The 26,280-nt window shown below is 43.6% G+C and overlaps 1 protein-coding gene across 1 annotated transcript in view; it reads right to left on the reverse strand.

Moving 5' to 3' along the window:
* The window catches only part of LOC126455873 (probable G-protein coupled receptor CG31760), a 1,325,234-nt gene that overhangs the window by 762,587 nt on the left and 536,367 nt on the right, over nucleotides 1-26,280 (reverse strand). The gene's annotated exons all lie outside the window — the stretch shown is intronic.

The following is a 26,280-nucleotide window of genomic DNA, read 5'->3' on the forward strand; positions in this document are numbered from 1 at the left end:
CAATTCTCATTTTCTAGAGAGATAAAACAACGGAAAAGGGAAACTAGTTTCGTCCTGCATGTCCCAGCAACAGATCAACGCATTTCAGTGCCTCGGTAATGGGTTACCCTATCGCCTCTTCTTCCCTCTCTTCCATTACAGAACACCGTTCATCACTTAGCTGCTCGAATCCGATTCATAGTCATCCCTATGTAGCTAGTCGCAGAGGTTTTCGTCCTCTAAGCCTTGACAAAAAGAAATCTGTTTCACAAGATAAGTCACGTAGCTACAGCCAGCGGAAGATGATGGATCGTCTTCCGTTCGAAACATATGTCCCACGTGTAACAGTGCATTCTGAAGAAGTATTTGTTTCAATTATAACAGAATATTTCAGGTACCATTTTTTATTTTTGCATGCGCAAATTTCTTTCCGTATACATCTCATTTTATTCTATTATGTGCCTCGGCAGACTGTCGTCATCATATCTATTTACCTGAGATACCTCCGTAACAGCTATGGCGGCATTTGTGACTCTTCAAGATGAGAAGCGGAGAACCGCTCCCGAAAGGTCAGAAGAACTCTGTGGTGAACGCAGTCCTTCAATGCCATAAAATATAAAAAAAGTAAACCTTCGAACAGTTGTCATAATGGTTGTAAGTTTACTTTAATACTGAGGAATATAACTAAAAAACAAAATGAATAAATACATCAAACTGGATACAACGTTGTAGATAAAGAGAACGAAAAGCAAAATATTACGTGGCGAACAAAGTAAGGAGGTTAAAAGAAGCAGAATAGAACACTTAAAGATAACACTACTCGGCAAAAAAAAGTCTGCAAGCATCAAACACAGGCCTTAATGTGAAAAAAAATGTTCGTTTATAAAGCGGCCCTCGAGTTTCAATATGAAATCCTGCAATTTTATCCCCCCCCCTTTTTTTTCTTTTCGCCAAGAAATTGCTTAGTGGAAAAATATACTTTCGTCGCATGAAAACGTTGCTTTGTAACTAAATTTCAAGCATAACCAGAAACAAAACTTAATTTCTGAGTGTGAAGTTATAAGATTTCATTGAACTAAATACAATAGACGCAGTGGCGATTGTTCCAGGTTATTGTATCAGTCGCTGTTAGTCCATCTCTATAAAGTTATTTTTCCCATGAGGTGAGTGCTGGCCCGTATCGTCATTGCTTTCCCTTGCCTCACACTCCGTCGTTTACCGTCTGGTTCAGCCGTTGTTGAAGTACACCTTGGGGTGGCTAGCTGTCGCAGGGCAATGTGTATTCAAAGGTTTCTGTAAAATGTGTGTGTGCGCGCAGCAGCTCCCTTTTAAAAAATGAGCAGTTTGCCCTTCTTCTCAACAAACTAACCGACTCTTTTTATTCGTTGTTTTAGTTGTTTTTTGTTTTCAATAGACACTATAGATTTACGAAGTCCGCAGCTCGTGGTCTTGTGGCAGCGTTCATGCTTCTCGTGCACGGTGTCCCGGCTTCGATTCCCGGCGGGATCAGGGATTGTCCCTGCCTCGAGATGACTGGGTGTTGTTGTGTCGTCTTCATCGTCACCATTCATCCCCATCAAGGTCGGAGGAAGGCAATGGCAAACCACCTCCGCTAGGACCTTGCCTAGTACGGCGGTGCGGGTTTGCCGAATCGTCCCCTACGCCCCTCGGAGTATGGGACCTCATCATCATCATAGATTTAAGAAGTAAGGAGTGTTCAGATCCCTTCAGCTTGCTTGAAGGTAGATGAATTCTGCCTACATGCAAGACTGGCATGTCCAATGTGGAAGTTAAGTATGGAGTAGTGTAGTGCGATCATGGAAACGGAAGAGCCGAAGTCCGTCACAAGCCACCCGCCTTACCAATATCGGAATGTTGACGGCTTTTGTCTTCTTTCTTATTTTCTCTTCTTTCATTATGTTCTTACATGAAGTTACCACACTTACATTCAGAGTTTAATGATTCATTACCACAACTATAATTGCCTTTGTTATGTATGTTAGTTGGTGTAATTTTCATCCATAAGTTTTAGTTTAAATTTCAGATTCTGTAATTACTATACAGTAAAATATGTCACGCTGCAAGAGAATACAAGTATGTCAAATTATAGCCTACCATGCGATATGCGTACACCTACCACTTTTGTAAAGGCATATCTCACACTGGTGTGTTAAATAAATTCAAACCGTTAATTTCCCCAAAAAAGATATTCAGTTGCATTCCTCATAGATACCAAGTATTCTGCTGGAACTAAGAGTGATCACAGTGCTCGGCTAGGGACAACTTCCTCTACCAGAGAACATCACCTGTTTTGGAATAGCGGATGACTACCCTGAACAAACACAGCAATAAGTAAATTTCATTATCTCATTATGCACTGGGTACAATGCTGATTTGTATTGGAAAAGGCTTTCCCCAAAAAATGCCATTAAATCGTTTCGTGTATTCTGTGCGGTTTACCTCAGCGAATTATTCCAATCTGAAACGTCACCAAGCTTATCTAACATCATTATTAATGGAAACTTGTAGAATTTCATTGGAAATCGTTCTCCATATTCACCAACGGATGCTGATAAATAAATCCTTATTAACCATTGGCTACATATAAATTACAAAACAATGTAAGGGGGCACGTATAAGTTTATGACAGTTGCAGATGATCAGATAATCGCTACTCGAAGCTAAAAAAAGATTTATTTATGAGCAGCTGTTGGTGATTCTTAATCACGTTTTTCTTTTAAACGTTTACGACCAATGGCGCATCACCTGCAGTGAACGTATTGGGACGTCGGGGAGTCCGTTCAGTCGATCCTCTCTCTTCTCTCGGTGTCGACAAAGAATATCACACAACGGCCACTGTGACTGGCCATACCGCAGGAGGTCAGTAGATATATGAGCTTTCTGTTTGTATCGGCTGCTGGACGTAATCATGTATACTACTGTATTGTTTTTGTGCCACATACGCAGCCTCTGCAGTTTGGTCGCATAAGACGTAGCCACAAATTTCCAAATTTCCACATACGCATTTATTAGCGATATATTAGATTGTGAAACGGAGCGTGAAATTCAATACATGTGCTTCAAAATGACCCAAGGTTGAAACTGGCCAATTTCACGGGTAATAAACAGAATACGACTTACTTGGACCATATTTCGATAAATCTGGGGTTATTTATTTAACCATGTTGATAACTGAATTGCTTTTGGAGTGCTGATGTTCAGTTCAGTACCTGAATTTTATGTTAGAGGCAATCGTAAAGTTGTAATTTTCAGCTACTACAAAATAAATTTACGTAATGAATTACTTGTTTGTTTGTAGGCGCATGTCTACAGACCTGGTACACATTGAAATATCCGTGCCACGGCTCCGTAACACGCCGTTACAGGAGACACTACATAATGGTGCGGCCCGTTACTAAGGTGGAGTATCGTGTGGCAGTGCGTTTTCGGCAATAGTGATAGTATTCCACCTCTGTCTGGCCAATCAAGATGACTTCTTTAAACGTCTGAATTGGTCTGACACAGCTCAAAATGGTTCAAATGGCTCTGAGCACTATGGGACTTAACATCTGAGGTCGTCAGTCTCCTAGAACTTAGAACTACTTAAACCTAACTAACCTAAGGACATCACACACATCCATGCCCGGAGCAGGATTCGAACCTGCGACCGGAGCGGTCGGACGGTTCTAGACTGAAGCGCCTAGAACCGCTCGGCCACACCGGCCGTCTGTCTGACACAGCTGCAACTTTTCCACTGTTGCTGTATAATACTCCAACTATACAATTCAGTGTGTATTTTTGTCCCCTCTACTGAAGTACTAGTGTACTGTGGCTTATTTATTTCTCTTTGCACCACGACTGCTGATAAACAAAAACAAATAAATACGAAACTTTTCCCGAGGTACAGTCGAGGCTTTCTACATCTTGTATAATGTCCGATGTTTGGAGATAGTAGGAAGGACACAAACAGTACTAATATTGGTGCGCTGCAGTACCATGGCATATACGAGATCATCTTTAGTGCAGTATAACCTACAGTACCATTATTAAATAATTTGTGTAACGGTATAGAAAAACAAGTCTTCAATTTTTAAAAGAAGTCAAATAACTTTGTAATTGCAAAGACACAAAATTTCACATTTCGCAAGAGAACAAGTAGGAAAAATATTTAATGTTACAGCACTTGTACAAACTAGTTGTATCAAACTTGTCTTCAGTACTCTTCTTGGCCTTTAGGCGACGTCAATGAAGATCGGTGGTGGCCGTTGCACTATGTATAGCGCAGAAGCGTTTCGCTCCGTCCAACGCGCTGCGTCCTCAGGGAATCGTAGAGCGTGTTGCCTGCCTACTCGACGACGAGGTCGACGGGCACAGGTTCCGGGCGGATGATGTCCTGGCTCTTGTGAATGGCAGAGCGCGCCCAGGGTGCGTGGACCTGGAAGGTGGCTTCGCGGTGCAGCGAGCTGGGGCCCGGTCCGGGGGCAGGGACCTGGGGGCGTGGCGGTGGAGGTGGGGGTGGCTCGTGAGGGCCGGGCGCGAGGTCCGGGGGCAGCTGCGCCGCCACCGCCGCCACCGCCGCCAACGCCGCCATCAGCGTCGCCGCCACCTGCGATCCAGAGCGATGCTCTCCCGTCAGCCGCAAACGCTTACACCTTTGCTAAATAGCCCACACGTCGCACCCGAATGCTTACTGCTGCAGAAGCAAGCAAGATTGCCACAGTCCTGCAGGCTCATTCGGACGGAAACCACTGGCCTATTTGATGATTTATGCTCTATACACATAGTACATGAAGTGAAAAAATTCTGCTGTCTTGGAAGCAAAATTACACATTAAGGACGAATTCTCGAGATTCCAGTGGCGTCGGCAAGTTAAAAATCCACAAGCTTTCGGACAAGAGATCCTCACCCTCTGACATGTGACGATCCTGACCCCGTGTCATATGATGACTGTCAAGGCTGGAAACACTACGCATTACATAAAGGGTGACTATTATTGACCTGTATGAAAAAGACTTAAATTAGTTACGAACTACGGCGTGTAGACATTTTATTCAACATGTAAACGTCCCTACAAATATTTGGATTTACCTTATGACACATTCGATACGCCTGCCATCATTATCGATGATGTGGCGCTGACGAACAGTGAAATTCTGCATGACTCGCTGAAGTGTTGGAGCATCGATGCTGTCGATGACCTCCTGAACGGCTCTTTTCAGTTCAGCAATGGTTTTAGTGTTATTGCTGTACACCTTGTTGCCTGTGTTCAGATCCGAAGAATATGGTGGCCAATCGGGGGCCATGCCTGTGGCCTCTGGGTACCCCAGAGCCAGAATGTGATCCCCAAAGTCCTCCTCCAGAACATCAAACACTCTCCTGCTTCGATGGGGTTGATACCCGTCTTGCAAGAACCACATCTTCTGGAAATCAACGTCACTTTTGTTAATGGTGATCAAATCATGTCCCAAAACCTTCACGTACCGTTCGATAGTCCCCGTGACATCAAGGTACACCGCACCAATTATTCTGTGACTGGACATTGCACACCATACATTCACCCGTCGGGGGTGAAGACATATTTCGATCGGGAAATGAGGATTCTCAGCCCCTCAAACGCGTCTATTTTGCTTATTGGGCTTCTTCGCTAAACCAAATAACAATACACGTTCTAGTTTCCATCACGCTACGCTTCCATCCTAACGCAAACTGTTCAGAAGTTACGACAATTTTATTTCATACAGTTCAATAATAGTCACCCTGTAGCTATAACGGTATACTCTGTGAGAGACTATTGGTTTCTGCGCAGGATCACGCCAACAAGCTGTGATTGTTTTCGGACTCTTTCATTGTCTGGTCCTAGATCGAAATGGATCGTCTCGGCTCGTGTTGTCTGTAGTTCAACCATGCCTAGACGGTCAATACCATGGTTCGATCGCGTTCGCGTTGTTACTATGTGCCAGGAAGGACCTCAGACCTCCCAAGTGCTACAACTGCAGTGGATGACCACTACCTATGGATTACGGCTCGGAGGAACCCTGACAGCAACGCCACCATGTTGAATAATGATTTTCGTGCAGCCACAGGACATCGTATTACGACTCAAACTGTGCGCAATAGGCTGCATGATGCGCAACTTCGCTCCCGACGTCCGTGGCGACGTAGATCTTAGCAACCATGACACCACGCACAGATACAGATGAGCCCAACAACATGCCGAACGGACCGCTCAGGATTGGCATCACGTTTTCTTCACTAATGAGTGTCGCATATGCCTTCAACCAGACAATCGTCGGAGACGTGTTTAGAGGTAACCCGGTCACGCTGAACGCCTTAGGCACAGTGTCCAGCGAGTGAAGCAGCGCGGAGGTTCCCTGTAGTTTTGGGGGTGGCATTATGTGGGGCCGACGTACGCCGCTGGTGGTCATGGAAGGCGCCGTAACGGCTGTACGATAAGTGAATGCCATCCTCCGACCAATAGTGCAACCATATCGGCAGCGTATTGGCGAGGCATTCGTCTTCATGAACGACAATTCGAGCCCCCATCGTGCGCATCTTGTGAATGACTTACTTCAGGATAACGATATCGCTCGACTAGAGTGGCCAGCATGTTCCCCAGATATGAACCATTTCGAACAGGCCTGGGATAGATTGAAAACGGCCGTTTATGGATGACGTGACTCACCAACCGCTCTGAGGGATTTACGCCGAATCGCCGTTGAGGAGTGGGACAATCTGGACCAACAGTGCCTTGATGAACTTGTATGCCACAACGAATAGAGGCATGCACCAATGCAAGAGGACGTGCTACTGTGTATTAGAAGTACCGGTGTGTACAGCAATCTGGACAACACAAGGTCTCGCTGTGTGGTTGTACAACATGGAGTGTGTGGTTTTCATGAGCAGAATAAACGATGGAAATGATGTTTGTGTTGATTTATATTCAAAATGTGTGTGAATTCTTATGGGACTTAACTGCTCAAGTCATCAGTCCCTAAGGTTACACACTACTTAACCTAAATTATCCTAAGGACAAACACACACACCCATGCCCGAGGGAGGACTTGAACCTCTGCCGGGACCGGCCGCACAGTCCATGACTGCAGCGCCTTAGACCGCTCGGCTAATCCCGCGCGGCTGATTTATAGTCCAATTTTCGGTACAGGTTCCGGAACTCTCAGAACCGAGGTGATGCAAGACTTTATTGATGTGTGTAAATGGACTGATCAGATAAGAAATGAGGAGTTTCTCTGCAGAAATGGCGAGAAAAGAAAAATATGTAAAAACAATGACCAGAAGAAGACAAGGGATGTTAGGGAAAGGGTTAAAGCGTTAGCCAACTACTTCCGTTGTATTAGTGGGAGTTGTAGAGAGCCAAACTGTAGCAAAAGTCAGACACTGCAATGCATCCAATAAACAACCGATGAAGTTGGATGCAAGTGCTACTCTGAGATAAGAGTTAAAGTCCTCACCGGATGCATTAAATCAGTAGGACGACTAATGACAAAAACGAAAAACACGTAAGCTGTTCCTTTCACACGACGAGAACCTGAGAGTAGGAGGTGAACGTAAGTCAACTCCCATATGCTAAGTGAAAAATAAAGTCCGCATTCTGGCTCTGGTGGTCCTAATGGGACTGACCGACCGTCGTGTTACCCTTCGACTCAAACAGTTTAATGCGCAGCTCCCTTGCTTGTAAGACACGTAGGCGAGTGAGAGCCGATTCGTATCACCGTGGCGAATTAACGACCATTGGTTTGGTACGGCAGCTCAAATCCTTGTGGCTTTTGGGTGGTCTCCAACACCCGTTCATTCAAATCCTGGTCTAATCTACAATGTCTGCCTCAGAAAATGCCATACACAAACAGTTAAAATATGTTAACACAGATAGGAAAGTCTACACAGACGGATGCCGCAGAGGATTTCCCACATTTAGGTCAACTGACAACAGTGGTCATAGGAGTGATCATAGGAATGGCATTCCCCACGAAGTTGAATGAAATAACTTTACCAAATCGTGAAGACAGTGGACCCCATATGACGGGATAAATACTATGAAAAAGAGAGAGATTCGCTTTCTTTGTGCTTGTGTGAGGAAATTAGCAGTCATTAAATGACGTAGTGGGTTTGTGATCAGCTTATGTAACTGCAAACACTACCAACATGAGTTCTGTATTCACTTTTAAAGAAATGAATAATCGTTGATTAGTTCTTCTCACGTTATCAGGCGAGTCATAGCGTGTGCCATAGGAACATATCGACGAGTTTTCTACTCGTTATCACCAAGCGAAATTTCAGGAGAAGTTTCGACGGAGATGACGAGTAGGAGACTCGTCGATACATTGCAACGACACTTCGTCAAGACTCGGCTGATAACACTAGAAGATTTCATCAATGAAATTCGCGGACTGCCCTGCTTTGTGTAGGTCCGATGCTCGAAGTCATAGCTCGGTCTACTTTAAAGGCTTTTATGTGGATGTGTAGTGTAATGTGATATTATTTTTTTACACGTCTGCCTTCCCTCATTCTTCAATAAATTGTAGCCTACAGCTGGTGCAACCGATAACCATCACTGAATGTTGACTCTTCTCAGGGATTACTACTGCCAGTTAGATTTTAGGTCTACATGACACTTCACTCCCCCCTTTGAAGATTTTGTGTGTTTAATGACAGGAGTGCAGTCCTTTGTCCGCAAGGTTCAATTTATAGATCTGAAAAGCAAAAATGGAAACAAACGAAAGTTTTGAGAGTGCGATTAAAATCCAAGGTGAAAGGATATCGATAAAATTCGCTGATAATATTTTTGTCCTTAGTGAAAACGAAGGAGAATTGCAGGACGTGTTGAAAGGAATGATCAGTTTAATGAGTACAGTATATTTAATGACAGCAAACTAAAGAAAGGCGGAAGTATTTAGGAGTAGCAGAATCGAGAATAGCGAGAAACTTAACATCAAAGTTCATGACCATGAATTAGACGTAGTGATGGAATTCTGCTACCTTGGAAGCAAAATAATATATGACGAACGAAGCTGTGAGAATATAAGAAGCAGATTCCTGGCCGAGAGCAATCTGCCAGTATCAAACATCGACCTTAATCTAACATAAGGAAGAGAATGTTCGCTTGGAGCACAGTAATACATGGAAGTGCTTTATCGACTGTGGGAAAAACGAAAAAAGAGGAGAATCGACTCGTTTGAATTGTGGTGCCACAGAAGGATGTTGCAAATTAGATGGACAGATAATGAATGACGAGGTTCTCTATAGACTCGCGGAAGAAATCAACGTACGCAAAAACAATGACAAGAAGAAGATGCAGGATTACAGGTCATGTAGCAAGAAATGGAGAAATAAATATTTCCAAGGTTGCAAAACACCGTAAGCTCAAGGAAACCACAGCTGTGGGAATGTACCTTGATAAATGAAGAACCGCAACAGCTGTTAAGACGAACGGTTTAACAGCTTATAGCTGCATTCTCAGGTATACATAACCACTTCGTATATAATCCAGACCGGAACATAATGGACTGCTCAACATACGCAGTGAAATCAAAATAAACCGTTCATTCGAGGGCGTTTTGTTTTAATTTGACTGAGGATGTTGGGTCGCCCATCTAATCCCGATCTGGATTTTATATATATAAATTGAAGCATCTGTAAGCTGCGAAACCGGTCGTTTCACTAAAGAGCCACTGAACAGCTGTGGCGGTTTTTCAGTTATCAAGGTATACTTCCACGGTACTAGACGGTGCTGTAGAGGGTAAAGCTGCAGAAGACTGAGACTGGTATCTGACCAGCAAATAACTGGTGACATAGGGCGCACGTGCAACTCTGAGATGAAGAGGTTGGCACAGGAGGAGAATTCGCTGGGCGCCTCATCAAACCAGTCAGAAGACTGATGACTGAAAAGAAAAAGAAAAAAAATAAATGAATAAAAGGACAAGTAGTAGCATCTTGTATCTATGTCAGCCAACTTTTAGCCAGGTCTGCTGGCGCCAACTCTACAGTCAGAACTACAAACTCTGGTCCACTTGCTACGCTAACCATGAGACAGTTGATGTTTGCTGCAAGGACTTTGCTCCTGGTGTCGCGCAAGTACACAGAGCACTTGCCCCTCACGCACTTTTCCCTTGTAGCTCCGACAAAAACATTTCATGGCCTTATCATAGCCGTGCAAATGTCGATGGTAATCCATTACAAACGCTCGGCCGATTCGTGTGAGGCGTGAATTAAACGTCACACCATCCACACCACTATTTGTATTGCACATAGCAACGTTTGAGCGCAATAGTAGAACGTAATAGCTCTACGATCATACAGAAATACCTTCCTGCGAAACAATCGATACGCAACACGAGCTGTCGCAGCAATGAATTGCTTTTGCCAATGCGCTTTCGGTACCAACTGTAGGTATGACGTTTATCGACGAACCTGAAGCTAAAAATATTTGCCCTTTGTGCCGAATACTTTTTTTCTCTCCTCAGTAATCGTTCGGCGTGTGAGCTTCACGTGTAAGCGAGATAAAGGTTTTCACAGACAGCGCACGGGCAAATTTATCTCGCCACCGCAGAGGCGCGCTTGGTGAACACACGCCGTGTCAGCGGAGTTGCGTGGGTGGCTAGGGGCAGCAGTGGCTGTGACGAATAGGACGCCGGCTGCGGGTGACGGCTCAGCCCAGCCGTGGGTGTTTCTCACCCTCCTCCCCTCCCCGCCCCTCCCCCCCCCCCGACACCCACGCACACCTCGACCCTCCTGTCCTGTCCTGTGCTGTAGTTTACTGGGGCCGTGCATCAAATGCCGCCAGCCAGTAGTCCAACGCAGCCAGTCCACAGCTGCAACTCGCACACTGTTAACCCTCCCTGCCTCCACCATCACCCCCTCCGTAACCAGCTATCGGAGTTGTACTGTTGTCCCCGTGTGTGCGAGTAGCTACTAAAACACAACTACTATCCATTTATAACCGTTGTTAATGTCCACCTAGTTGCGGTCATAAAAAGGGAAACATCAGCTACATCCGTGCCCTGTGTGACGTGGTTTTACTACTGAGCAGCACATGCATTAATGAAACTTCCTGGCAGATTAAAACTGTGTGCCGGACCGAGACTCGAACTCGGGACCTTTGCCTTTCGCGAGAAAGTGCCTTTATTTCAGGAGTGCTAGTTCTGAAAGGTTCGCAGGAGAGCTTCTGTAAAGTCTGGAAGGTAGGACACGAGGTACTGGCAGAAGTAAAGCTGTGACGTCGGGGCGTGAGTCGTGCTTGAGTAGCTCATTTGGTAGAGCACTTGCCCGCGAAAGGCAAAGAACCCGAATTCGAGTCTCGGTCCGGCACACAGTTTTAATCTGCCAGGAAGTTTCATATCAGCGCAGACTCCGCTTCAGAGTGAAAATCTCACGTGCATTAATGTTTACCTATATTGAAAGAGCGTGCCTGCACTGGAAAAGTCCGTTCCGAAGCACCTTTGATACTCTCTAAACTACGTCAATATTGACGCTGTTTGTGTAAGGTTACTCCGGGGTTTCAAGACACGACGGTGTGAAAGCTACAAGAAGCACGCAAAACAACACTTGTCAGTGGATAGAGCTTCTCTTCAAGTTTGTAATCTTAACACGTTCCGCGACGTAGTTGGTCTAACGGCTATGAGTGTCAAAACATCTATAAGGGCCGATCAACAAGTTCCCGCTCGAAGACCGTATAGTCCAGAGTTGGTATGTCAGTCAGACAAAAAAATGTTCAAATGTATGTGAAATCTTATGGGACTTAACTGCTAAGGTCATCAGTCCCTAAGCTTACACACTACTTAACCCAAATTATCGTAAGGACAAACAAACACACCCATGCCCGAGGGAGGACTCGAACCTCCGCCGGGACCAGCCGCACAGTCCATGACTGCAGCGCCTTAGACCGCTCGGCTAACAGTCAGACAAAATGGCCATGAGCACTGAGGCAACCATCCCACCGAACATCAGGTTGTAGATACCCGTTTGGCAAAACACTTTGTCCTGCTAGGAGAAGAAGTCCTAAACTGCCTGCTGTACATCCTAATCCCACGGCAAACGTCGACTCTTGAAGCCGTTTCTAAGGGACCAAGGTGCAATAATGGCATGCGGAGAGATCAGGACTATAGGCTGGGTGCTCGAGTGTTCCCCAGTTGAGTTGGCCTAACCCCTGCGTTACGATATTTGCGATATGAGGACGCGTGGTTTCACTAAACAGCGGCACCTCGTGTAGCAGTTTTCCCAAAAGTTTTGCCTTAATTGTTCATTCTTCATTCTCCGATGGTTGTCTACCAGTGTTTGCTCTTCGGCAGCCAAGGAAAGAAAGTTAGCACGTTGGTTCTCCTTGAACTTACGTTAATAACATCGCCATAGTTCACGTTTCCACAGTTACAGCAGCACCATGTCGGGAAGACAGAATGCCACACTAATCCCTGGCCTACATATCGGTGCTTATCTACCCACATCGCAGTCGCACTACGTTCAATATGCGCTGCAACAACGCCATCAAAGAGAAAATTTTTCATCGCCCGTTATGCAGGGTGATCCATATTTATGTTTAAAAAATCCCGGAGTGACGTAGAGGGCTCTGAGAGAAGTAATTTAAGAGTAGACACATGGGGCCGCATATGTAGGGAAGTACCCCAAAAGTGGATGACAAAAGTAGGTGTGACGTCACGAGGTGATGTACCTCGCCGCTCGTGCAGAAGAGGTTGGGGTTGTTTGGGGGAGGAGACCAGCGAGGACATCGGTTTCATCGGATTAGGGAAGGACGAGGAAGGAAGTCGGCCGTGCCCTTTCAAAGGAACCATCCCGGTATTTGCCTGGAGCGATTTAGGGAAATCACGGAAAATCTAAATCAGGATGGCCGGACGCGGGATTGAACCGTCGTCCTCCCGAATGCGAGGCTAGTGTGCTAGCCACTGCACCACCTCGCTCGGTTGCAGAGGAGGAGCCTATCGGTCTGTCAGACCTTATCATCGCAACCCTAGTCGAGTATTCAAGTCGGTGTGGCTCCGGGCCTGCGTCTTCAGCGCCTGAGGCTCAAGGTTCGAGACTTGCATCTGGCAGGTAGTGTTTCCCTTCATTGTATTAGGCAGTTGCGTGTTTTTATTGAGGTAAGATTTATTGTTTTGTTTTACCATTCTCGCAGTCTCCATTCGTTAATTGCAAAGTACAGTACAACAAAAATCTACCGTATTGCGTCACAGCTAAATAAGTATAAGCTTCCGAATCCTACCGCCACTTGCAAATGACATAAGTGCTCTGTAATAAATAAATTCTCTATACAGTGAAACGAATGGACAAAAGGAAAGAAATACAAAATAATACCGACTTTGCTTAGTTACAGCGAGGACAATAATTTACATCAGATCACATTTACAAATACCGCCCCCAACCCACGACGGTAGGATCGATAAGCCCAATCGCTGTACGTGTGGCGAAGTACGTCATCTGGTGACGCCAAATGCTAAACATTTGTCGTCCATTTTGGAGCATTTCCAGACGTAAGCATAAGTAATATTAGAAAATGTTCAAACGTGCGTGAGTTCCTAAGGGACCAAACCGCTGTGGTCATCAGTCCCTAGACTTACACATCCGGCCACTGCGGCCGAGCGGTTCTAGGTACTTCAGTACGGAACCGCGCTGCTGCTAAATCACAGCTAAACCAAGAACAGGCAGATTTCGTGTAATGACGTACGGAGATCGTCGAGCATTGTGAAGTGTGGCTGTAAACAATCGCTTGAAATCAGCGCAAATTCCAAACTGCTGGTAGCAGTCCAGATACCACAACGACATTGCTTATGGAGTTAGAAGAATGGGGTGAAATGGTCGCGCTGCTTGTCATTGGCTACACATTTCTGTCGTAAGTGACGCTTGACCGGTGTCAAGAACAACGCCACTGGAAAGCAGATCATTGGAAACAAGTGATTTGGAGTGATGGATGACGCTGTACACAGTGAAAATCTGATGGAAGGCTTTGCCTTTGACGAATGCCTGGAGACAATTATCTGCCATCATGTGTATTGCCATTACTGAAGTACAGAGGCCGGCCGCTGTGGCTGAGCGGTTCTAGGTGCTTCAGTCCGGAAACGCGCTGCTGCTACGGTCGTAGGTTCGAATCCTGCCTCGGGCACGGATGTGTGTGATGTCCTTAGGTTAGTTAGGTTTAAGTAGTTCTAAGTCTAGAGGACTGATGACCTCATATGTTAAGTCCCATAGTGCTCAGAGCAATTTGAAACATTTTTTGAAGTACAGAGGAGGTGGTGATATAATACAGGGTCGGCTTTTGTGGTTAGGCTCTTGTCCTGTTATTACACTTAAGAAATATCTGGGTGTGGAAGGATGTGAATAGTGTAGGGTACAGGAAAACTTTGCACCTGAAGAAGAATGCAACTTATCTGAAAGCAGCGTTTTGAGGCAATGGTTTTTGGACAATAACATCCTTGAAATGTACTACCCTACCTCAACCTAATAGAAACCACTTGTGGTGAGTTAGAAGGTTGTCTCGGCACTAGACCCCAGTGTCCAACATCACTACGTTCTCTGTTTTCGACTCTTATGGAAGATTCACCTGCCATTCCTCCATACACATTCAGGAATCTCATTGAAAGAGTCTCCGGCCGAGTTCAAGTCGTCATAACGCAAACGATGGGCACATCCTATATTAATGTCCATTACCAGGTGACCGGATGGTTTTGGTCATAGGGTGTATCGCATTTTATTTTTTCTGTGATTGCGACATTCAGTTTTCGGCTAATGATTACCTAAAAAGCCGAAAGCTGGGTGCACCTCAAACAATCAAACCCTTTCAGGACACCAAGAAAGGACTTCTCTTTAATTTTGTTGTCGTTTTCTATCATGGTCAGACAAAAATATGGACGGTGAAAAATGCTGTTACTTACGTTCTGTAACTGAACTGTTTTCATTCTTTCGTGTTTCAACATCTCATTATGTTTGAGTGGATTTATTGTCTTAAAAATAAACAAAATAAATATTTGGTTGTTTAACTAAACAATTTCGATTTGAGATAAGTTTCTCGAAACATAATGTCTGGACTCGAACCTGGAACCTTGCATATCGGGGGTAGCGCTCTTAACGACCGACAGTGCACGTAAAGTAAGCTACAATTCCACAACGAGCAATGCATCACTAACAAATAATTCTGGATGTATATTTCAATATCCACTTGTAGTGCTGACTTTGAACAACAGTATTTGAATAGATGCTCTGCCGTCATGTTTAAAGTTAAAAAAAAAAAGGTTCAGATGGCTCTGAGCACAATGGGACTTAACTTCTGAGGTCATCAGTCCCCTACACTTATAACTACTTAAACCTAACTAACCTAAGGACATCACACACATCCATGCCCGAGGCAGGATTCGAACCTGCAACTGTAGCGGTCGCGTTGTTCCACACTGTGTTGCCTAGAACCTCTCGGCCACTCCAGTCGGCTTAAAGTTTCACTCGGACTTTTTGAGCAAACTGTATTGGCTCACTGACTCGTCACGTGTGCCCCAGGGGAAGTATGATAGAACCGCTCTTGTTCTCTGTACACACAAATGATCTGCCGGACAGGACGAGCAGCAGTCTGTGGTTTACGAGAAAGTGTTGTCCTTGAGCAACTGTAGGTGGATACAGGACGATTTGGGAAAAATTTCTATTATGTGTCATGAATGGGAGCTTTCTCTAGATGTGGAGAAATATAAACTAATACTCATGAGTGAGTAAAATAATGCTATAATGTTCGAATACAGTATTAGAGACGTCCTGATTGACACAATCACGACCACTAAACATGTATCGGTGATGTTGGAAAGCGATATGAAATGGAACGAGTACGTAAGGCTTGTATTAGGGAAGGCGAACGAATGACTTCTGTTTATTGGGGGAGTTCTAGGAACGTGTAGCTCATCTCTAAAGGAGATCACATGTAGCAAGACTTGTGATATCCATTCTTGAGTACTGCTCGACTCTTTGCAATCCCCATCAGGTCGCCAAAAATTCAGAGGCGTACTGGTAGGTTTGTTACCGATAAGTTCGATCAACATGCTACTGTTAGCCGGCCGAAGTGGCCGTGCAGTTAAAGGCGCTGCAGTCTGGAACCGCAAGACCGCTACGGTCGCAGGTTCGAATCCTGCCTCGGGCATGGATGTTTGTGATGTCCTTAGGTTAGTTAGGTTTAATTAGTTCTAAGTTCTAGGGGACTAATGACCTCAGCAGTTGAGTCCCATAGTGCTCAGAGTCATTTTTTTTTTTTTTTTTTTTTTTGCTACTGTTATGTAAATGCTCTGCGAATTCCAATGGGAGTTCCTGGAGGGAATTCGACGTTCTTTCCACTAAATACTATTGCGAATGTTTAGAGAACCGGTATTTGCAGCTGATTGCAGGACGATCCTACTGTCACCAACATACACTTCAGAGAAAGACGGTGAATACAAGTTAAGACAAATAGTAGTGATACGGAAGCATAGAGACAGTCGTTTTCCCCTTGCTCAATTTGCGTGTGGAACAAAAAAGGGAATCGTTAGCAGTAGCCCCGTGTACTCTCCTTCATGCACAGTATGGTGGCTGTGGGGAAGCTTGTAGATGTAGATGTCTGAAGTGCTAAACGGCACAAGTATTTTGTGGGCCATTTCCTCAAACCCGCTTCTAACTCGTTTCTTCAATTCACGGCTTGTATCAACGTCCCACACCATCCGAACAACGGGCCGTAGTGAAATTATGTGATCAGGGCCTGCCAAAGGAGATCGTGCTTGTAGCAGAAAGCCGGACACAATGCTTGCGTTGTACGTGAAATAACTACCATATGCTGCTGTTACTTATTAAGTTGAAAGCAGCACCTTAGAATGGGATGTAGAATGAGATATGATGGAAGACATGATACCACGATAAGAATTAGACAGAACACTGAAAGGCCTAATTCAAACCAAGATGCTTGCAGCAGACAATGTTCTCTCAGAATAACTGAGATCCCATGGACCGCCAGGTGTGACAAAAATATCCAACATACAAAAGACAGGCGAAAGATTCTCAGGTCAAGAATAATGTAACAGTTCCAATCCAAAGTAGGGACGTACTAACAGATGTAAATATTATCAAACTATCAGTTTAATACAAGTATTTCAGGGTAACAAAGTCTCTGTATGTCCATCTTTTTAGAGATGGTTAAAGTGATTGCGATAGCAAAAATCTACTAATACCAGTATTGCTGGCCCTGTTTTGATCACAACCAAAGATGAATGTTCCCACACGTCGGTCAGGCGCCTGAAGATGGCGTAGTGAAACGCTGAAACTGGTAGCCAAATGAAATAAGTTTAGAAACTAGACGGTTGCAATATGTTTAATTTGACATCCTACTAGCAGAAGAGTGGGAAACTGATAGAAGCCGACGCCGTGGAAAATCGGTTTTGGCTTACGAGAACTCCAGGCGTAAGTGAGCTGATACTGACCCGTCGACGTATCTTAGAAGGGACGTTAAACAAAGACGATCATACGCTTATAACATTTCTGCATACAGAGGAAGCTTTTAGAAATGGTAGTTGCACTACATGATTTGTTATTCTGAATATAGCAGGGATGAAACAGAGGTAATGAAAAGTTATTGATTACTTGTACAAAAACCAGAATGCAGTTTGAGAAGTCGAAGACATGAAGGGAAAGCAATAGTCGTGAGGAGAGTAAAATTGAGTTCTAGTCTAGCTCCGACGTTACTGAATCTGTATATATTGAGTAAGTAATAAAGGATATCATGGAGAAATTTGTACAGGTAATTACAGTTCTGGGAGAAGAAAGAAAACTTTGAGATTTTCTGGTAACACTGTTATTCTGTCAGAGACAGCAAGGAACTTGGGAGGACAGCTGAACGGCATTGATAGTGTCTTGAAAATAGGCTATAAGATAAACAGAAGAATAGTAATGTAGAATAGTCGAATTAAAGCAGCCGATGCTGAAGGAATTAGATTAGGAAGTAAGACACTAAAAGTAGAAGAGACCTTTATTATTTGGGGATCAGGACAACTAATAAAGACAGAATTACAGAGGATATAAAATTTATCACGGGCGAAATCGAGAAAATTATTTCCGAAAAAGAGGAATTTGTTAGCATCTCTATATGTAAAAGGCAACGTACCGACTGGATGAGTCACTCAATGACTCCACATTTGACAGGTCAAACCACTAAGGATAGAAACTTTAAATTTGCAGATGGTGTTGATCTTATGCTGCAGGTGTCGTTGAAGAGGGCTTTTTTCGATGCTCTACACCTAACGGGATGAAATATGGGATGAAAGGTTTTTTTGTAAATATGTCACTATTAAGGCAGTTTTGAAGCTAGACGTAGAAAATTGGTATTTGCTTTCTCGGTCAGAAATACGGGAACAAGTGTTACAGCTTTACTCGAAATATAACTCCTATGGAGGTCAAATAGTGAGTGAATTTTTTGAAAGTAAATCATTATTAAAGAGTTAATAATGTATTTTAAAGCTACATCTACGAAACTTGGTGTTTGACTTCTGGAATCGAAATAAAAAAAATACTTGTTTCAGTCTTTCTGTAAATTCAGAGGTGCAATAGGGCCACACTGATTCAAAGACTCATCATCACCCAGCCCAAACCACTAAGGATAGAAACTTGAATTTTGGAGAGAATGTGGATCTTGTAAACGTTTAAGTAGGGACTGTACGAAATTCCACTCGTGAGGGTTCAAAATAAAGGATGAAAGGCTGTTTGAAAATATGTCATTATTACGGCAATTTTGAAGCTAACACTACGAAAATTGGTATTTGGTTCCTCAGTCAGAAACACAAATATCCGTGTTTCTGCATTTTCGGAAGTTCAGCCACTAATGGGATAAAATGGTGGGTGGAAGTTTTTATGGAAATAAATCATAGCTACTAAAGCATTTATAAAACTACCTAGGAAAACTGGTATTTGAGTTGTCGGTAAAAAAAAAAAAAAAAAAAAAAAAGGAGTGTTTCTGTGTTTTTGGGAATTCAACCCCCTAATGGAGTGAGATAGGGGATGAAAAATTTTATGAAATTGTTGTGTTATGAAAGCATTTAAAAGCTAAATCTATGAGAATTTGAATTTGGCTTCTCTACTAGGAATTAAAAAAGTGTTTCACTGTTTTTGGAAACACAGGGGTGAAATATGGGATAAAAATTTTTAAGAAATTATTTCGTTATATTAAAGGAATTTTAAAACCAAATCTATGAAAACTTGTATTTTATTTGTCGGTTAGATATAAAGGAATATGTGTTAGGGGATGAAAGTTTCTAGCAGAGTAGCTTGCTGGTCAGAAGTACATTCGGGAAAAGAACTATGCCCCTATGGCCTTGATTAAGATGAAAAGTTTATAAGGAGTTGCAGTTTGTGAACAACAAAAAAATTCGATTACAGGAAAACAAAAAATACGTGTACAGACCATACAGCAAATGTGAGCGAAGCATAGGGCGCTAAGCCAGACGAATACAAATGCAAGTGTTAGGAAGGCTTTTCTCAAGCTGTTTATATGAAGGGTAACCTTGTGCTGAGGTGAAATGTAGATGATAAACAGATAAGGCTAGAAGAACATAGAATTATTTGAAATGTGGTCTTACACAAGAATTTTATACAAGAGTCCTGAAAGTTAGATGGATGGATCGAATAGCTAATGGAGAAGTATCGAGCCGAACTGGGAAGAAGAGATATTTACGGCTCAAATAGGCTACAACCTAGAACCATAGGTTGTAGGCTGCAGTGGTCATGCAGAGACGAACAGGCTTTTAAACAGTAGACTACCGTGGAGAACCACATTAAACCATTAAGACAACAACATCAACAACAACAACAACAACAATGACGACGACGACGACGACGACGATATTTATTAACAGAATGAGATTTTCACTCTGTGGGGGATTTTGCGCTGATACGAAACTTCCTGGCAGATTAAAAACTCTGTGCAGGACCGAAACTCGAAATCGGAATCTTTGCCTTTCGCGGACAGTTTCTCTGCCGACTCTGGTACTCAAGCACTACTCATGATCCACCCTCACAGCTTTACTTCGGCCAACACCTCAACCCCTAACTTCTGAACTTCACAGGAGCTCTCCTGTGAAACTGTCAAGACTAGCATTCCTGGAAGAAAGGATATTGCGGAAACATCGTTTAGCTATAGCCTGGGGGATGTTTCCAGAATGATATTTTCAATCCGCAGCGGCGTCTGCGCTGATACGAAACTCCCCGGCGGATTAAACCTCTGTGCCCAAACGAGCCTCTAACACGGGATGTTTGCCTTTCGCGGACAAGTTCGCTACCATCTGAGTTACCCAAGCACGACTAACGACCCGTCCTCACAGTGTTACTCCAGCTAGTATCTCATCTCCTACCTTCCATTTTTTTTTAACCTTTCATTTATTAACATCTCCCGGTGTTCCCGTTTCGCCCGACAGAGGTCGTCTTACCCGCGGCTGGAAGGTACCGCGGAGTAGTAACTGCTATACCCACCAGTGAGTTCATGTCGCAGTTCCCTCTGCAAGTTGGCTGAGGTCCCGGTACTGGCTGCACTTGCACGGCGCCCAGCTTATATAATGGCGGCAGAACTGCGGCCAGCGCAGCTGTGGCTCTGCAGAATGCCTTTGTCTGGCTGTCCTCTCTCCAGTGCATGCAACCTTCAGCTGCAAAACCGCTAGTAGTCCTGCGCACCATCATAGCCACGCAGGTGGACAAACCAGAAATTCCGCGACGTAACAGTCTTACGTGACACAGCTTACAGTCGAACTGGTGACGTGTCGGAGGGCAGAAGCTATGGACACGTATATGCCTCCCGTTCGATTAACATACCAATATAGACGAAGTTATTGGTGTTTTTCGCAGTGCTGGAATATGAACAGAACTACTCTCCTCGGGTCCCATAACCTCTTTTCAATTACTTTTAAGCCCGCATCTTCATTTAGATAAATATTCCACAACTCAGTGTGCAGTATCTGCTATAAAACACGTTGTATCATTACTAGCCATTCCCTTACATGTTCCACCCACTGAAAAATAAACAAGTAAGAAACTGCTTGCAAGCGGTTTCTTACCTATCTGCCTCTATACGAATCTTAGTCTCCATAATGTTGCCCTAAGTTGTTGTTGTCGACGTCGGCGTCGGCGTCGGCGTCGGCGTCGGCGTCGGCGTCGGCGTCGGCGTCGGCGTCGGCGTCGGCGTCGGCGTCGTCGTCGTTGTTATTGTTGTTTACTTGGAAGACAAACATTTCACAGATAATGCAGTTATTACCCGACCACTATGGTACTGCACTTGACCTTCTGTGGCAGATATCGAAACACATGGTAACGCCACAGTAACCAAGTACTGGGCGACTCAGGAAGACGCATCGCAATGTGATTGTTTTTAAGACATTTGTGCATGTACCATACAATAATATTGTGTTATAATCGGTGATGGAGTAATGTCTGAGAAAAAATATGCTCAAACATTCACCCAGACTGTGATATATAATTCTATTCAACTCGCTGCTCTTTTCAAAAATCAGAGATCGAATGAGACGAATCGATCTATTTAATGTCGACTGCAGCAAACGAAAACCGTTTCATTCGCCACAACCTAAACTGTAAGTAATAAAAGTTGTTTCTGATGTAATATAACACAGTTTCAGCACTTATGCAAAATTTCTTGAAATTACCCGAATCTTTTATCACCCTGTTTTCAATACTGTATTTACTTTATCAGTTTTCTTCCTTGTTTACAAATTATTCAAAAATGGTTAAAATGGCTCTGAGCACTATGGGACTTAACATCTGAGGTCATCAGTCCCCTAGAACTTAGAACTACCTAAACCTAACTAACATAAGGACATCACATACATCCACGCCCGAGGCAGGATTCGAACCTGTGACCGTAGCAGTCTCGCGATTCCGGACTGAAGAGCCTAGAACCGCTCGGCCACCGCGGCCAGCTACAGTATCAGTACCACGTGCCAATGGCCCTGCCGGAGTGGTAGCACAGCTTCCCGTCAGATCACCGGTTAAGCGCTGTCGGGCTTGGCTAGCACGTAGATGGGTCACCATTCGGGTCTGCCGGGTGCTGTTTGCAAATGGGGTGCATTCAGATCTTGTGAGGCCAACTGAGCAGCTACTTGACTGAGAAGTGACAGCACCGGTCACGAAATCTGACAACGATCGGGAGAGCGGTGTACTGACCACATGCCCATCCCTATCCTCGACCTGTGACGCCTCTCGTCTGAGGATGACACGGTGGCCAGTCGGTACCGTTGGGCCATCATGATCTGCGTGTTTTGTCTTTTTAATCATCGTATATTGGAAGTAAGAAACACCTCTTATTTGCAGTCACGTAATAGGTTTTGTGGCAAATAGCTTCCACCAATAATCCTGCAAAGCCTCATATGAGAACACGTATCTTACTTTCGACAAGATTTCACAAAAGTATTTTGAAGCAATTGATGTATTTCCATCGAACCAGGAGGTCAAATACATTTCTTCTCACAACCAGTTTCACTCAAAAGACAATGTACAAAGTAATTCATTGAAACGTAGATAAAGATGTATCAATAACTTTCATAATATTTTGCTAAAGGAAATCTGATTACTTTGTTTACCTCTTAATCAAACGAAATCGCTTGATGTATATCTTGATAGTATTTTCTTATCTTATTACTTTTCGAATTTTTCTTTTTGTATGTTTTTATCCCTTTCTATAGCTGTCAATCTGATTCAGTCAAAATATTATAAACACTATCTGTATACAACCAGAACAAGTTCTTAGGGATCTCTTTTTTTGTACATACTCAAGTATATAAACTGATTATCATCAACAAGCCGGCAGCGGTGGTCTCGCGGTTCTAGGCGCGCAGTCCGGAACCGCGCGACTGCTACGGCCGCAGGTTCGAATCCTGCCTCGGGCATGGATGTGTGTGATGTCCTTAAGTTAGTTAGGTTTAAGTAGTTCTAAGTTCTAGGGGACTGATGACCACAGCTGTTAAGTCCCATAGTGCTCAGAGCCATTTGATTTGTTTATCATCAACGTAGTTTAAATTTTCACAGTACTTAATGTGAACAATTAAACATGTCGTAATAGTGATGCAAGGCTTGTCAGACGCCATGGCAAGACATTGTTGCTTATTCGCGGAACCGAAATAAACAATGATTATTCAAAGTGTTTACTTTTAACATCTCAAACATTCATATGAACTCCTTGACTTGCTCTCTCGAGTAAACAAGTAAAAGCTAAGTATATAACTGATACTGTTAACTTGAAATTCTGTATTATTACATGAGGTTAGAGTTAATGCCAGTTGTAATGAACGATAAGTAGAGCTAAAAATCTTGTGACTACAATATCTATGAGCACAGATGGAATCTCTGCATTCGTACAAATACCTCGACGTAACAGTTTCTTGGGATATGAAATGGGACGTCGTAGGTAAAGCAGGTGCCAGACTTCTTTCTATTGGTCGAGTACTAGAGAACTGCAATCAGTCTGAAAAATAGAGTGGTGACAAGACACTCCCGCAACTCATTTTAGAATATTGCTAAAGTGGGTGGTACTGGCACAAAATACGGCTGATTCGGTACTTTGAACGTATATAGAGAAGGGCATGACAAATGGTCACTCGTTTGTTTCACACATAGGCGAGTGTCACGGGGATGCTGAAAGAGCACAACTGGCAGGCGCTTGAAGAGAGACGCAAACTAAACCTGAAAGCCTACTTTTTAAGTTACAAGAACCAACTTTAAGCGATGAATATAGAAACGTGCTGCAACCTCCTAGCTATTGCCCCCGTGGCGATCGCGAAGACACTTTTCTGCTTTCGGTTTACGTTATATTGACGATACATCGAGCAATAAGTACAACAATACAAAGCGTAACACTAAATCTTACAATGGAACATCAAATTGATTTTTACGTAGAAATGGAAGTTCATAACTTGAATGTAAAAAGTTGAAACGCATTTTCATTACCGCACTGATTCCATACGAGTATTTCGGCCACATCAGCTTATAATTCAAACATGTATATCAGCTCCATTTAAATATTTCTCTGTCAAACTGTGTTTATTTGCATCGAATTGGTAGTGTAATGGGTTACACTTGCAACCATTATCCTATACAGTTTCTCTTACGCCACCGACTTAGTCGGCAACTTCGTTTTTATTATTGAGTTAAATTTTTCCACGATGGTGACGAAAGAAAGAATACTTTTGCAAACGTTGTGTAAAAACAAAATATTTTTACTGTTCGATCTAAATTCGACACTTACAGGAATGCTAATTTCTTAGTAAGAAGGCCAGACAGACAAAAATATCTAATTATTAATTTTATGCTGTAAAAATTTCACATATTTCGAGGTAAAAATTGCACAAAAATCAGTTTCACGTTTTTTAAGTGCAGGAACAACGGATTGTAATATTCGTGGGTGGTTTGAGCCCAAATTTCGACCGGCGGGGATGTACTGGTAGCGTAGGTGGCTTTTTAGACCAGTTTGAGGTTGTTTTCCCGACTTGTTATATCGCAATACTCCTATATAAAACTCTTCGTCTCGATTTCACCTGCACCAGTGTGGTACGTTGTGAACAGCTATTGTTTACACCCTGCGTATTTACACATTCAGAGTAGCCTATTACTACTTAAATTCCAGATGATTAAAATATGTATGTTGTGTTCACGTGATATGAACTTCATGTCGAACTGTAAGTACTGATTAGCCTAGGATATATGCGCCATGGCAACACCGTATCAGTTAGTCACCATGCGAATGGCAACCATTAGCTATTCCGAAAGAACGGAAACCACACATACAACTAAGGCGAGGCTAGCCAACGATCCCTTCAAGATGCACGCCACCCTCGAACTCTATCGGGAACCGGCGAAACTCCGCGAGTAGCATGGGTAGCGAGCAGGCGCACTACTTCAGTAATGTATGAGTAAGTTGAGAATTTGTGTCCGACAGGAGGCGTTCACTGGCAGTCCGTGCAGTTGCGATAACCACTCTGTCCGGATGGAGGGAGAACCGATAGAGGTACTCAAAGTACCCTCCGCCACACACCGTCAGGCGGCTTGCGGAGTAATAATGTAGATGTAAATGACTCAGTGGCCGCCGGCACGGTATCTCAGCGTGTTCGGTCAGAGGGTTAGCTATCCTCTGTAGTAAAAAACTGAATGAGTGGATCAATGACCAAACCGAACGGGTGTCATCGGACGTCGGCCCAGAACAAATTCAAAGAACAATATAGAATAAAAAATGAGATAAACAAAAGAAACAAAAACGTGGTCAGAGCATCTGCTTACGAAGCGTTCGAATCTGGTCTGGCATAAATTTTCAGCCTCACTGATTTCAATCAGTGCCCACTAGCAGCTACTAAGTGTTGTAATTCCTTCGTGTCTTCATCAGCTATTTGTTGCAACAATATTGCGCTGTTTCAGGCCTGAGGAACAGTACTTCTACATTATTAAACGGTGAAAACTGTCACCTAGTCAGAGATTTCAGTTGCATGTTGCCTATCTAATGGCTTCCGGGAGCATCAGAACTTTGATTTTCTATGTTTCATATAGTTACGAACAGAATTTTTGCTCATTAAGGGTTAGAATCTTACGTTAAAGATTTAGTATTAAAGCTAGAAAATGTGTACGAGGGCTATTCGGAAAGTAAGAAACGATCGGCCGCGGAATGGAAACCATTGCAAAAATCCCATGAAGCTTTGCACAGATGTGTTGTGCAGTGTCTCTAGTATTCCCCTAGATATCTTCACAACGCTCTTCTCAGTTCTGAACGTCAGAAAACGGCGTCTCCCGACAAGTATGGGTGCCTGCAGAGAGATTTCGCCTGATATCATGCAACCCCACGTAATGTAACACTCTTGCAGTTCCTTTCATGACAGTTCTCGGCCGCACACAGCAGGGCAATAAGGACGCTCCTGCAGCGTTTTCGACAGGAAACCTTTGATCATCCACTGTACAGCCCATATTTGCCTCGCTCTGATTTTCTTCTCTCTCACATGAACCGCTGGCAGTGAAGACAACATTATAGCGAGCTACAGACCAGCGTAGAAAATTGGCGGAAAGCGCAGGAGCCTGCCTTCTACGACGACAGTATTAGGAAGTTGGCACAACGCTACGAGAGATGTCGAAGCCGGCGCGGCGACTGTGTGGAGAAGTAACTGGAAGGTGTAGCTAACTGTTGCAAACAAAACAGTTTCAATTTTAACTGTGTTTTCATTTCACGAACGATTGTTCCTTACGCTAAGAATAGTATAATTCACGACACGCAAATTACCAAGAATATGTTTGTCCAGTATTTAAGAATAAGAG

Source organism: Schistocerca serialis, chromosome 2, assembly GCF_023864345.2.
Source record: "Schistocerca serialis cubense isolate TAMUIC-IGC-003099 chromosome 2, iqSchSeri2.2, whole genome shotgun sequence".
In the NCBI taxonomy this organism is placed as follows: domain Eukaryota; kingdom Metazoa; phylum Arthropoda; class Insecta; order Orthoptera; family Acrididae; genus Schistocerca; species Schistocerca serialis.